This window comes from Pseudophryne corroboree, chromosome 4 (genome assembly GCF_028390025.1).
Source record: "Pseudophryne corroboree isolate aPseCor3 chromosome 4, aPseCor3.hap2, whole genome shotgun sequence".
Taxonomy (NCBI): domain Eukaryota; kingdom Metazoa; phylum Chordata; class Amphibia; order Anura; family Myobatrachidae; genus Pseudophryne; species Pseudophryne corroboree.
The window spans coordinates 16,722,968-16,736,633 of record NC_086447.1 but is presented as its reverse complement, the minus strand read 5'-3'; the positions used below and the strand labels follow the sequence as shown (position 1 = coordinate 16,736,633).

At 37.1% G+C, this 13,666-nt stretch overlaps 8 non-coding genes across 8 annotated transcripts; 7 read left to right on the top strand and 1 right to left on the bottom strand.

Moving 5' to 3' along the window:
- The first annotated feature begins 261 nt into the window (after positions 1–261).
- Positions 262–335, top strand: TRNAN-GUU (transfer RNA asparagine (anticodon GUU)). The gene has a single exon. It is a non-coding gene; the product is annotated as a tRNA-Asn (tRNA).
- Positions 336–2,595: 2,260 nt separating this feature from the next.
- Positions 2,596–2,669, top strand: TRNAN-GUU (transfer RNA asparagine (anticodon GUU)). Its single transcript has one exon. It is a non-coding gene; the product is annotated as a tRNA-Asn (tRNA).
- A 1,071-nt stretch (positions 2,670–3,740) lies between these two features.
- On the top strand, positions 3,741–3,814 carry TRNAN-GUU (transfer RNA asparagine (anticodon GUU)). Its single transcript has one exon. It is a non-coding gene; the product is annotated as a tRNA-Asn (tRNA).
- Positions 3,815–4,907: 1,093 nt separating this feature from the next.
- Positions 4,908–4,981, top strand: TRNAN-GUU (transfer RNA asparagine (anticodon GUU)). Its single transcript has one exon. It is a non-coding gene; the product is annotated as a tRNA-Asn (tRNA).
- A 1,071-nt stretch (positions 4,982–6,052) lies between these two features.
- TRNAN-GUU (transfer RNA asparagine (anticodon GUU)) lies at positions 6,053–6,126 on the top strand. The gene has a single exon. It is a non-coding gene; the product is annotated as a tRNA-Asn (tRNA).
- A 3,146-nt stretch (positions 6,127–9,272) lies between these two features.
- TRNAM-CAU (transfer RNA methionine (anticodon CAU)) lies at positions 9,273–9,344 on the bottom strand. Its single transcript has one exon. It is a non-coding gene; the product is annotated as a tRNA-Met (tRNA).
- A 2,520-nt stretch (positions 9,345–11,864) lies between these two features.
- On the top strand, positions 11,865–11,938 carry TRNAN-GUU (transfer RNA asparagine (anticodon GUU)). Its single transcript has one exon. It is a non-coding gene; the product is annotated as a tRNA-Asn (tRNA).
- Positions 11,939–13,031: 1,093 nt separating this feature from the next.
- TRNAN-GUU (transfer RNA asparagine (anticodon GUU)) lies at positions 13,032–13,105 on the top strand. Its single transcript has one exon. It is a non-coding gene; the product is annotated as a tRNA-Asn (tRNA).
- Positions 13,106–13,666: the final 561 nt, after the last annotated feature.

The following is a 13,666-nucleotide window of genomic DNA, read 5'->3' as shown; positions in this document are numbered from 1 at the left end:
ACATAGCAGAGGATGGTTTCGATCCACCGACCTCTGGGTTATGGGCCCAGCACGCTTCCGCTGCGCCACTCTGCTGCTCATGTAAGTGTCAGAGATCCTGAAGTACTCACTCATCATGTGAAAGTACCAATGTGTTTCTTCGTTGGTCAATGGAAGAAAAATCTTGCAAAACTCTCCAGATTATTGCCTTTTTAACCTTTTTCTAGGAAACTTTCTAGATGAATGCTTTTTAGCCTTTGTCAGTACATGCTTTTGCAAGCTGTCTCTGTGGCGCAATCGGTTAGCGCATTCGGCTGTTAACCGAAAGGTTGGTGGTTCAATCCCACCCGGGGACGTAATTGACCTTGTGATCAAATTTTGGTGATCTTTAAGTAGACAAGTCAAAATTTCAAACCACCTCTTATAGTGTAGGGTACCTGGCCTTCTCTGATGCAATCAGAGTCAGATTTGATTAAGTCATTTTATAAAAAACAGGAAGCACAATTTAGCATGGGGTTGCAGAGAAAAAAAATTATGCAGGCAGAGAAATCCAATTGAGTGATTAATCAGCTCTCCATTTTATGGCTTTATTTTTATGCTAACACATTTGCTCTCTGAAAAGTGTCCACAAAGCCAAGTCTCTGATTAACACCTTTGTAGGAATGGTTTTTCACCTATTACTGATTAAAACTTGCTTCATTGGAAAGGCAGCAAGATGCATCCTCATTACAATGTCCACTGAAATAATACAGGTTGACACCAGGAAACATAAACCTCACTGCATCCTTGCTGCTTTCTCAAGTGGGAATCTGTTTAATGTGAAAACCAGGTGATATCTAATCAGCACACAGGTAAGAAGTTAAGAAAATCTTTCTTTAAGGGTGAAGATGTTTCTCACAAAATCGTTGCCCCAATGCATCATTGAAATTCAAGATGGAAAGATGATTTTGAAATATCAATTGTACATTTTGCATTGCTCTTCTGGTGACAATGTAGCTTGCTTTTGTCAATTACCATTTCAGTAATAGGGTAAAGAAAATTAAGTGGATTTCTGAAAGAAAACAATGCTGTCAATATACTATTAAAACAAATTAAAATGTTAAAAGTTATTGTACTTTAAGTAAAAATAAAAGAGTCAAAATATCAATTCCAGTTTTGGAAGAATTTAATTAACAAAAAAATAAGTGCACATGGCAGAGGATGGTTTCGATCCACCGACATCTGGGTTATGGGCCCAGCACGCTTCCGCTGCGCCACTCTGCTGCTCATGTAAGTGTCAGAGATCCTGAAGTACTCACTCATCATGTGAAAGTACCAATGTGTTTCTTCGTTGGTCAATGGAAGAAAAATCTTGCAAAACTCTCCAGATTATTGCCTTTTTAACCTTTTTCTAGGAAACTTTCTAGATGAATGCTTTTTAGCCTTTGTCAGTACATGCTTTTGCAAGCTGTCTCTGTGGCGCAATCGGTTAGCCCATTCGGCTGTTAACTGAAAGGTTGGTGGTTCAATCCCACCCGGGGACGTAATTGACCTTGTGATCAAATTTTGGTGATCTTTAAGTAGACAAGTCAAAATTTCAAACCACCTCTTATAGTGTAGGGTACCTGGCCTTCTCTGATGCAATCAGAGTCAGATTTGATTAAGTCATTTTATAAAAAACAGGAAGCACAATTTAGCATGGGGTTGCAGAGAAAAAAAATTATGCAGGCAGAGAAATCCAATTGAGTGATTAATCAGCTCTCCATTTTATGGCTTTATTTTTATGCTAACACATTTGCTCTCTGAAAAGTGTCCACAAAGCCAAGTCTCTGATTAACACCTTTGTAGGAATGGTTTTTCACCTATTACTGATTAAAACTTGCTTCATTGGAAAGGCAGCAAGATGCATCCTCATTACAATGTCCACTGAAATAATACAGGTTGACACCAGGAAACATAAACCTCACTGCATCCTTGCTGCTTTCTCAAGTGGGAATCTGTTTAATGTGAAAACCAGGTGATATCTAATCAGCACACAGGTAAGAAGTTAAGAAAATCTTTCTTTAAGGGTGAAGATGTTTCTCACAAAATCGTTGCCCCAATGCATCATTGAAATTCAAGATGGAAAGATGATTTTGAAATATCAATTGTACATTTTGCATTGCTCTTCTGGTGACAATGTAGCTTGTTTTTGTCAATTACCATTTCAGTAATAGGGTAAAGAAAATTAAGTGGATTTCTGAAAGAAAACAATGCTGTCAATATACTATTAAAACAAATTAAAATGTTAAAAGTTATTGTACTTTAAGTAAAAATAAAAGAGTCAAAATATCAATTCCAGTTTTGGAAGAATTTAATTAACAAAAAAATAAGTGCACATATCAGAGGATGGTTTCGATCCACCGACCTCTGGGTTATGGGCCCAGCACGCTTCCGCTGCGCCACTCTGCTGCTCATGTAAGTGTCAGAGATCCTGAAGTACTCACTCATCATGTGAAAGTACCAATGTGTTTCTTCGTTGGTCAATGAAAGAAAAATCTTGCAAAACTCTCCAGATTATTGCCTTTTTAACCTTTTTCTAGGAAACTTTCTAGATGAATGCTTTTTAGCCTTTGTCAGTACATGCTTTTCCAAGCTGTCTCTGTGGCGCAATCGGTTAGCGCATTCGGCTGTTAACCGAAAGGTTGGTGGTTCAATCCCACCCGGGGACGTAATTGACCTTGTGATCAAATTTTGGTGATCTTTAAGTAGACAAGTCAAAATTTCAAACCACCTCTTATAGTGTAGGGTACCTGGCCTTCTCTGATGCAATCAGAGTCAGATTTGATTAAGTCATTTTATAAAAAACAGGAAGCACAATTTAGCATGGGGTTGCAGAGAAAAAAAATTGAGTGATTAATCAGCTCTCCATTTTATGGCTTTATTTTTATGCTAACACATTTGCTCTCTGAAAAGTGTCCACAAAGCCAAGTCTCTGATTAACACCTTTGTAGGAATGGTTTTTCACCTATTACTGATTAAAACTTGCTTCATTGGAAAGGCAGCAAGATGCATCCTCATTACAATGTCCACTGAAATAATACAGGTTGACACCAGGAAACATAAACCTCACTGCATCCTTGCTGCTTTCTCAAGTGGGAATCTGTTTAATGTGAAAACCAGGTGATATCTAATCAGCACACAGGTAAGAAGTTAAGAAAATCTTTCTTTAAGGGTGAAGATGTTTCTCACAAAATCGTTGCCCCAATGCATCATTGAAATTCAAGATGGAAAGATGATTTTGAAATATCAATTGTACATTTTGCATTGCTCTTCTGGTGACAATGTAGCTTGTTTTTGTCAATTACCATTTCAGTAATAGGGTAAAGAAAATTAAGTGGATTTCTGAAAGAAAACAATGCTGTCAATATACTATTAAAACAAATTAAAATGTTAAAAGTTATTGTACTTTAAGTAAAAATAAAAGAGTCAAAATATCAATTCCAGTTTTGGAAGAATTTAATTAACAAAAAAATAAGTGCACATAGCAGAGGATGGTTTCGATCCACCGACCTCTGGGTTATGGGCCCAGCACGCTTCCGCTGCGCCACTCTGCTGCTCATGTAAGTGTCAGAGATCCTGAAGTACTCACTCATCATGTGAAAGTACCAATGTGTTTCTTCGTTGGTCAATGGAAGAAAAATCTTGCAAAACTCTCCAGATTATTGCCTTTTTAACCTTTTTCTAGGAAACTTTCTAGATGAATGCTTTTTAGCCTCTGTCAGTACATGCTTTTGCAAGCTGTCTCTGTGGCGCAATCGGTTAGCGCATTCGGCTGTTAACCGAAAAGTTGGTGGTTCAATCCCACCCGGGGACGTAATTGACCTTGTGATCAAATTTTGGTGATCTTTAAGTAGACAAGTCAAAATTTCAAACCACCTCTTATAGTGTAGGGTACCTGGCCTTCTCTGATGCAATCAGAGTCAGATTTGATTAAGTCATTTTATAAAAAACAGGAAGCACAATTTAGCATGGGGTTGCAGAGAAAAAAAATTATGCAGGCAGAGAAATCCAATTGAGTGATTAATCAGCTCTCCATTTTATGGCTTTATTTTTATGCTAACACATTTGCTCTCTGAAAAGTGTCCACAAAGCCAAGTCTCTGATTAACACCTTTGTAGGAATGGTTTTTCACCTATTACTGATTAAAACTTGCTTCATTGGAAAGGCAGCAAGATGCATCCTCATTACAATGTCCACTGAAATAATACAGGTTGACACCAGGAAACATAAACCTCACTGCATCCTTGCTGCTTTCTCACGTGGGAATCTGTTTAATGTGAAAACCAGGTGATATCTAATCAGCACACAGGTAAGAAGTTAAGAAAATCTTTCTTTAAGGGTGAAGATGTTTCTCACAAAATCGTTGCCCCAATGCATCATTGAAATTCAAGATGGAAAGATGATTTTGAAATATCAATTGTACATTTTGCATTGCTCTTCTGGTGACAATGTAGCTTGTTTTTGTCAATTACCATTTCAGTAATAGGGTAAAGAAAATTAAGTGGATTTCTGAAAGAAAACAATGCTGTCAATATACTATTAAAACAAATTAAAATGTTAAAAGTTATTGTACTTTAAGTAAAAATAAAAGAGTCAAAATATCAATTCCAGTTTTGGAAGAATTTAATTAACAAAAAAATAAGTGCACATATCAGAGGATGGTTTCGATCCACCGACCTCTGGGTTATGGGCCCAGCACGCTTCCGCTGCGCCACTCTGCTGCTCATGTAAGTGTCAGAGATCCTGAAGTACTCACTCATCATGTGAAAGTACCAATGTGTTTCTACGTTGGTCAATGAAAGAAAAATCTTGCAAAACTCTCCAGATTATTGCCTTTTTAACCTTTTTCTAGGAAACTTTCTAGATGAATGCTTTTTAGCCTTTGTCAGTACATGCTTTTGCAAGCTGTCTCTGTGGCGCAATCGGTTAGCGCATTCGGCTGTTAACCGAAAGGTTGGTGGTTCAATCCCACCCGGGGACGTAATTGACCTTGTGATCAAATTTTGGTGATCTTTAAGTAGACAAGTCAAAATTTCAAACCACCTCTTATAGTGTAGGGTACCTGGCCTTCTCTGATGCAATCAGAGTCAGATTTGATTAAGTCATTTTATAAAAAACAGGAAGCACAATTTAGCATGGGGTTGCAGAGAAAAAAAATTGAGTGATTAATCAGCTCTCCATTTTATGGCTTTATTTTTATGCTAACACATTTGCTCTCTGAAAAGTGTCCACAAAGCCAAGTCTCTGATTAACACCTTTGTAGGAATGGTTTTTCACCTATTACTGATTAAAACTTGCTTCATTGGAAAGGCAGCAAGATGCATCCTCATTACAATGTCCACTGAAATAATACAGGTTGACACCAGGAAACATAAACCTCACTGCATCCTTGCTGCTTTCTCAAGTGGGAATCTGTTTAATGTGAAAACCAGGTGATATCTAATCAGCACACAGGTAAGAAGTTAAGAAAATCTTTCTTTAAGGGTGAAGATGTTTCTCACAAAATCGTTGCCCCAATGCATCATTGAAATTCAAGATGGAAAGATGATTTTGAAATATCAATTGTACATTTTGCATTGCTCTTCTGGTGACAATGTAGCTTGTTTTTGTCAATTACCAGTTCAGTAATAGGGTAAAGAAAATTAAGTGGATTTCTGAAAGAAAACAATGCTGTCAATATACTATTAAAACAAATTAAAATGTTAAAAGTTATTGTACTTTAAGTAAAAATAAAAGAGTCAAAATATCAATTCCAGTTTTGGAAGAATTTAATTAACAAAAAAATAAGTGCACATAGCAGAGGATGGTTTCGATCCACCGACCTCTGGGTTATGGGCCCAGCACGCTTCCGCTGCGCCACTCTGCTGCTCATGTAAGTGTCAGAGATCCTGAAGTACTCACTCATCATGTGAAAGTACCAATGTGTTTCTTCGTTGGTCAATGAAAGAAAAATCTTGCAAAACTCTCCAGATTATTGCCTTTTTAACCTTTTTCTAGGAAACTTTCTAGATGAATGCTTTTTAGCCTTTGTCAGTACATGCTTTTGCAAGCTGTCTCTGTGGCGCAATCGGTTAGCGCATTCGGCTGTTAACCGAAAGGTTGGTGGTTCAATCCCACCCGGGGACGTAATTGACCTTGTGATCAAATTTTGGTGATCTTTAAGTAGACAAGTCAAAATTTCAAACCACCTCTTATAGTGTAGGGTACCTGGCCTTCTCTGATGCAATCAGAGTCAGATTTGATTAAGTCATTTTATAAAAAACAGGAAGCACAATTTAGCATGGGGTTGCAGAAAAAAAAATTGAGTGATTAATCAGCTCTCCATTTTATGGCTTTATTTTTATGCTAACACATTTGCTCTCTGAAAAGTGTCCACAAAGCCAAGTCTCTGATTAACACCTTTGTAGGAATGGTTTTTCACCTATTACTGATTAAAACTTGCTTCATTGGAAAGGCAGCAAGATGCATCCTCATTACAATGTCCACTGAAATAATACAGGTTGACACCAGGAAACATAAACCTCACTGCATCCTTGCTGCTTTCTCAAGTGGGAATCTGTTTAATGTGAAAACCAGGTGATATCTAATCAGCAGACAGGTAAGAAGTTAAGAAAATCTTTCTTTAAGGGTGAAGATGTTTCTCACAAAATCGTTGCCCCAATGCATCATTGAAATTCAAGATGGAAAGATGATTTTGAAATATCAATTGTACATTTTGCATTGCTCTTCTGGTGACAATGTAGCTTGTTTTTGTCAATTACCATTTCAGTAATAGGGTAAAGAAAATTAAGTGGATTTCTGAAAGAAAACAATGCTGTCAATATACTATTAAAACAAATTAAAATGTTAAAAGTTATTGTACTTTAAGTAAAAATAAAAGAGTCAAAATATCAATTCCAGTTTTGGAAGAATTTAATTAACAAAAAAATAAGTGCACATAGCAGAGGATGGTTTCGATCCACCGACCTCTGGGTTATGGGCCCAGCACGCTTCCGCTGCGCCACTCTGCTGCTCATGTAAGTGTCAGAGATCCTGAAGTACTCACTCATCATGTGAAAGTACCAATGTGTTTCTTCGTTGGTCAATGGAAGAAAAATCTTACAAAACTCTCCAGATTATTGCCTTTTTAACCTTTTTCTAGGAAACTTTCTAGATGAATGCTTTTTAGCCTCTGTCAGTACATGCTTTTGCAAGCTGTCTCTGTGGCGCAATCGGTTAGCGCATTCGGCTGTTAACCGAAAGGTTGGTGATTCAATCCCACCTGGGGACGTAATTGACCTTGTGATCAAATTTTGGTGATCTTTAAGTAGACAAGTCAAAATTTCAAACCACCTCTTATAGTGTAGGGTACCTGGCCTTCTCTGATGCAATCAGAGTCAGATTTGATTAAGTCATTTTATAAAAAACAGGAAGCACAATTTAGCATGGGGTTGCAGAGAAAAAAAATTATGCAGGCAGAGAAATCCAATTGAGTGATTAATCAGCTCTCCATTTTATGGCTTTATTTTTATGCTAACACATTTGCTCTCTGAAAAGTGTCCACAAAGCCAAGTCTCTGATTAACACCTTTGTAGGAATGGTTTTTCACCTATTACTGATTAAAACTTGCTTCATTGGAAAGGCAGCAAGATGCATCCTCATTACACTGTCCACTGAAATAATACAGGTTGACACCAGGAAACATAAACCTCACTGCATCCTTGCTGCTTTCTCAAGTGGGAATCTGTTTAATGTGAAAACCAGGTGATATCTAATCAGCACACAGGTAAGAAGTTAAGAAAATCTTTCTTTAAGGGTGAAGATGTTTCTCACAAAATCGTTGCCCCAATGCATCATTGAAATTCAAGATGGAAAGATGATTTTGAAATATCAATTGTACATTTTGCATTGCTCTTCTGGTGACAATGTAGCTTGTTTTTGTCAATTACCATTTCAGTAATAGGGTAAAGAAAATTAAGTGGATTTCTGAAAGAAAACAATGCTGTCAATATACTATTAAAACAAATTAAAATGTTAAAAGTTATTGTACTTTAAGTAAAAATAAAAGAGTCAAAATATCAATTCCAGTTTTGGAAGAATTTAATTAACAAAAAAATAAGTGCACATAGCAGAGAATGGTTTCGATCAACCGACCTCTGGGTTATGGGCCCAGCACGCTTCCGCTGCGCCACTCTGCTGCTCATGTAAGTGTCAGAGATCCTGAAGTACTCACTCATCATGTGAAAGTACCAATGTATTTCTTCGTTGGTCAATGGAAGAAAAATCTTGCAAAACTCTCCAGATTATTGCCTTTTTAACCTTTTTCTAGGAAACTTTCTAGATGAATGCTTTTTAGCCTTTGTCAGTACATGCTTTTGCAAGCTGTCTCTGTGGCGCAATAGGTTAGTGCATTCGGCTGTTAACCGAAAGGCTGGTGGTTCAATCCCACCCGGGGACGTAATTGACCTTGTGATCAAATTTTGGTGATCTTTAAGTAGACAAGTCAAAATTTCAAACCACCTCTTATAGTGTAGGGTACCTGGCCTTCTCTGATGCAATCAGAGTCAGATTTGATTAAGTCATTTTATAAAAAACAGGAAGCACAATTTAGCATGGGGTTGCAGAGAAAAAAAATTATGCAGGCAGAGAAATCCAATTGAGTGATTAATCAGCTCTCCATTTTATGGCTTTATTTTTATGCTAACACATTTGCTCTCTGAAAAGTGTCCACAAAGCCAAGTCTCTGATTAACACCTTTGTAGGAATGGTTTTTCACCTATTACTGATTAAAACTTGCTTCATTGGAAAGGCAGCAAGATGCATCCTCATTACAATGTCCACTGAAATAATACAGGTTGACACCAGGAAACATAAACCTCACTGCATCCTTGCTGCTTTCTCAAGTGGGAATCTGTTTAATGTGAAAACCAGGTGATATCTAATCAGCACACAGGTAAGAAGTTAAGAAAATCTTTCTTTAAGGGTGAAGATGTTTCTCACAAAATCGTTGCCCCAATGCATCATTGAAATTCAAGATGGAAAGATGATTTTGAAATATCAATTGTACATTTTGCATTGCTCTTCTGGTGACAATGTAGCTTGTTTTTGTCAATTACCATTTCAGTAATAGGGTAAAGAAAATTAAGTGGATTTCTGAAAGAAAACAATGCTGTCAATATACTATTAAAACAAATTAAAATGTTAAAAGTTATTGTACTTTAAGTAAAAATAAAAGAGTCAAAATATCAATTCCAGTTTTGGAAGAATTTAATTAACAAAAAAATAAGTGCACATAGCAGAGGATGGTTTCGATCCACCGACCTCTGGGTTATGGGCCCAGCACGCTACCGCTGCGCCACTCTGCTGCTCATGTAAGTGTCAGAGATCCTGAAGTACTCACTCATCATGTGAAAGTACCAATGTGTTTCTTCGTTGGTCAATGGAAGAAAAATCTTGCAAAACTCTCCAGATTATTGCCTTTTTAACCTTTTTCTAGGAAACTTTCTAGATGAATGCTTTTTAGCCTTTGTCAGTACATGCTTTTACAAGCTGTCTCTGTGGCGCAATCGGTTAGCGCATTCGGCTGTTAATCGAAAGGTTGGTGGTTCAATCCCACCCGAGGACGTAATTGACCTTGTGATCAAATTTTGGTGATCTTTAAGTAGACAAGTCAAAATTTCAAACCACCTCTTATAGTGTAGGGTACCTGGCCTTCTCTGATGCAATCAGAGTCAGATTTGATTAAGTCATTTTATAAAAAACAGGAAGCACAATTTAGCATGGGGTTGCAGAGAAAAAAAATTATGCAGGCAGAGAAATCCAATTGAGTGATTAATCAGCTCTCCATTTTATGGCTTTATTTTTATGCTAACACATTTGCTCTCTGAAAAGTGTCCACAAAGCCAAGTCTCTGATTAACACCTTTGTAGGAATGGTTTTTCACCTATTACTGATTAAAACTTGCTTCATTGGAAAGGCAGCAAGATGCATCCTCATTACAATGTCCACTGAAATAATACAGGTTGACACCAGGAAACATAAACCTCACTGCATCCTTGCTGCTTTCTCAAGTGGGAATCTGTTTAATGTGAAAACCAGGTGATATCTAATCAGCACACAGGTAAGAAGTTAAGAAAATCTTTCTTTAAGGGTGATGATGTTTCTCACAAAATCGTTGCCCCAATGCATCATTGAAATTCAAGATGGAAAGATGATTTTGAAATATCAATTGTACATTTTGCATTGCTCTTCTGGTGACAATGTAGCTTGTTTTTGTCAATTACCATTTCAGTAATAGGGTAAAGAAAATTAAGTGGATTTCTGAAAGAAAACAATGCTGTCAATATACTATTAAAACAAATTAAAATGTTAAAAGTTATTGTACTTTAAGTAAAAATAAAAGAGTCAAAATATCAATTCCAGTTTTGGAAGAATTTAATTAACAAAAAAATAAGTGCACATAGCAGAGGATGGTTTCGATCCACCGACCTCTAGGTTATGGGCCCAGCACGCTTCCGCTGAGCCACTCTGCTGCTCATGTAAGTGTCAGAGATCCTGAAGTACTCACTCATCATGTGAAAGTACCAATGTGTTTCTTCGTTGGTCAATGGAAGAAAAATCTTGCAAAACTCTCCAGATTATTGCCTTTTTAACCTTTTTCTAGGAAACTTTCTAGATGAATGCTTTTTAGCCTTTGTCAGTACATGCTTTTACAAGCTGTCTCTGTGGCGCAATCGGTTAGCGCATTCGGCTGTTAATCGAAAGGTTGGTGGTTCAATCCCACCCGAGGACGTAATTGACCTTGTGATCAAATTTTGGTGATCTTTAAGTAGACAAGTCAAAATTTCAAACCACATCTTATAGTGTAGGGTACCTGGCCTTCTCTGATGCAATCAGAGTCAGATTTGATTAAGTCATTTTATAAAAAACAGGAAGCACAATTTAGCATGGGGTTGCAGAGAAGAAAAATTATGCAGGCAGAGAAATCCAATTGAGTGATTAATCAGCTCTCCATTTTATGGCTTTATTTTTATGCTAACACATTTGCTCTCTGAAAAGTGTCCACAAAGCCAAGTCTCTGATTAACACCTTTGTAGGAATGGTTTTTCACCTATTACTGATTAAAACTTGCTTCATTGGAAAGGCAGCAAGATGCATCCTCATTACAATGTCCACTGAAATAATACAGGTTGACACCAGGAAACATAAACCTCACTGCATCCTTGCTGCTTTCTCAAGTGGGAATCTGTTTAATGTGAAAACCAGGTGATATCTAATCAGCACACAGGTAAGAAGTTAAGAAAATCTTTCTTTAAGGGTGAAGATGTTTCTCACAAAATCGTTGCCCCAATGCATCATTGAAATTCAAGATGGAAAGATGATTTTGAAATATCAATTGTACATGTTGCATTGCTCTTCTGGTGACAATGTAGCTTGTTTTTGTCAATTACCATTTCAGTAATAGGGTAAAGAAAATTAAGTGGATTTCTGAAAGAAAACAATGCTGTCAATATACTATTAAAACAAATTAAAATGTTAAAAGTTATTGTACTTTAAGTAAAAATAAAAGAGTCAAAATATCAATTCCAGTTTTGGAAGAATTTAATTAACAAAAAAATAAGTGCACATAGCAGAGGATGGTTTCAATCCACCGACCTCTGGGTTATGGGCCCAGCACGCTTCCGCTGCGCCACTCTGCTGCTCATGTAAGTGTCAGAGATCCTGAAGTACTCACTCATCATGTGAAAGTACCAATGTGTTTCTTCGTTGGTCAATGGAAGAAAAATCTTGCAAAACTCTCCAGATTATTGCCTTTTTAACCTTTTTCTAGGAAACTTTCTAGATGAATGCTTTTTAGCCTTTGTCAGTACATGCTTTTGCAAGCTGTCTCTGTGGCGCAATCGGTTAGCGCATTCGGCTGTTAACCGAAAGGTTGGTGGTTCAATCCCACCCGGGGACGTAATTGACCTTGTGATCAAATTTTGGTGATCTTTAAGTAGACAAGTCAAAATTTCAAACCACCTCTTATAGTGTAGGGTACCTGGCCTTCTCTGATGCAATCAGAGTCAGATTTGATTAAGTCATTTTATAAAAAACAGGAAGCACAATTTAGCATGGGGTTGCAGAGAAAAAAAATTATGCAGGCAGAGAAATCCAATTGATTGATTAATCAGCTCTCCATTTTATGGCTTTATTTTTATGCTAACACATTTGCTCTCTGAAAAGTGTCCACAAAGCCAAGTCTCTGATTAACACCTTTGTAGGAATGGTTTTTCACCTATTACTGATTAAAACTTGCTTCATTGGAAAGGCAGCAAGATGCATCCTCATTACAATGTCCACTGAAATAATACAGGTTGACACCAGGAAACATAAACCTCACTGCATCCTTGCTGCTTTCTCAAGTGGGAATCTGTTTAATGTGAAAACCAGGTGATATCTAATCAGCACACAGGTAAGGAGTTAAGAAAATCTTTCTTTAAGGGTGAAGATGTTTCTCACAAAATCGTTGCCCCAATGCATCATTGAAATTCAAGCTGGAAAGATGATTTTGAAATATCAATTGTACATTTTGCATTGCTCTTCTGGTGACAATGTAGCTTGTTTTTGTCAATTACCATTTCAGTAATAGGGTAAAGAAAATTAAGTGGATTTCTGAAAGAAAACAATGCTGTCAATATACTATTAAAACAAGTTAAAATGTTAAAAGTTATTGTACTTTAAGTAAAAATAAAAGAGTCAAAATATCAATTCCAGTTTTGGAAGAATTTAATTAACAAAAAAATAAGTGCACATAGCAGAGGATGGTTTCGATCCACCGACCTCTAGGTTATGGGCCCAGCACGCTTCCGCTGCGCCACTCTGCTGCTCATGTAAGTGTCAGAGATCCTGAAGTACTCACTCATCATGTGAAAGTACCAATGTGTTTCTTCGTTGGTCAATGGAAGAAAAATCTTGCAAAACTCTCCAGATTATTGCCTTTTTAACCTTTTTCTAGGAAACTTTCTAGATGAATGCTTTTTAGCCTTTGTCAGTACATGCTTTTGCAAGCTGTCTCTGTGGCGCAATCGGTTAGCGCATTCGGCTGTTAACCGAAAGGTTGGTGGTTCAATCCCACCCGGGGACGTAATTGACATTGTGATCAAATTTTGGTGATCTTTAAGTAGACAAGTCAAAATTTCAAACCACCTCTTATAGTGTAGGGTACCTGGCCTTCTCTGATGCAATCAGAGTCAGATTTGATTAAGTCATTTTATAAAAAACAGGAAGCACAATTTAGCATGGGGTTGCAGAGAAAAAAAAATATGCAGGCAGAGAAATCCAATTGAGTGATTAATCAGCTCTCCATTTTATGGCTTTATTTTTATGCTAACACATTTGCTCTCTGAAAAGTGTCCACAAAGCCAAGTCTCTGATTAACACCTTTGTAGGAATGGTTTTTCACCTATTACTGATTAAAACTTGCTTCATTGGAAAGGCAGCAAGATGCATCCTCATTACAATGTCCACTGAAATAATACAGGTTGACACCAGGAAACATAAACCTCACTGCATCCTTGCTGCTTTCTCAAGTGGGAATCTGTTTAATGTGAAAACCAGGTGATATCTAATCAGCACACAGGTAAGAAGTTAAGAAAATCTTTCTTTAAGGGTGAAGATGTTTCTCACAAAATCGTTACCCCAATGC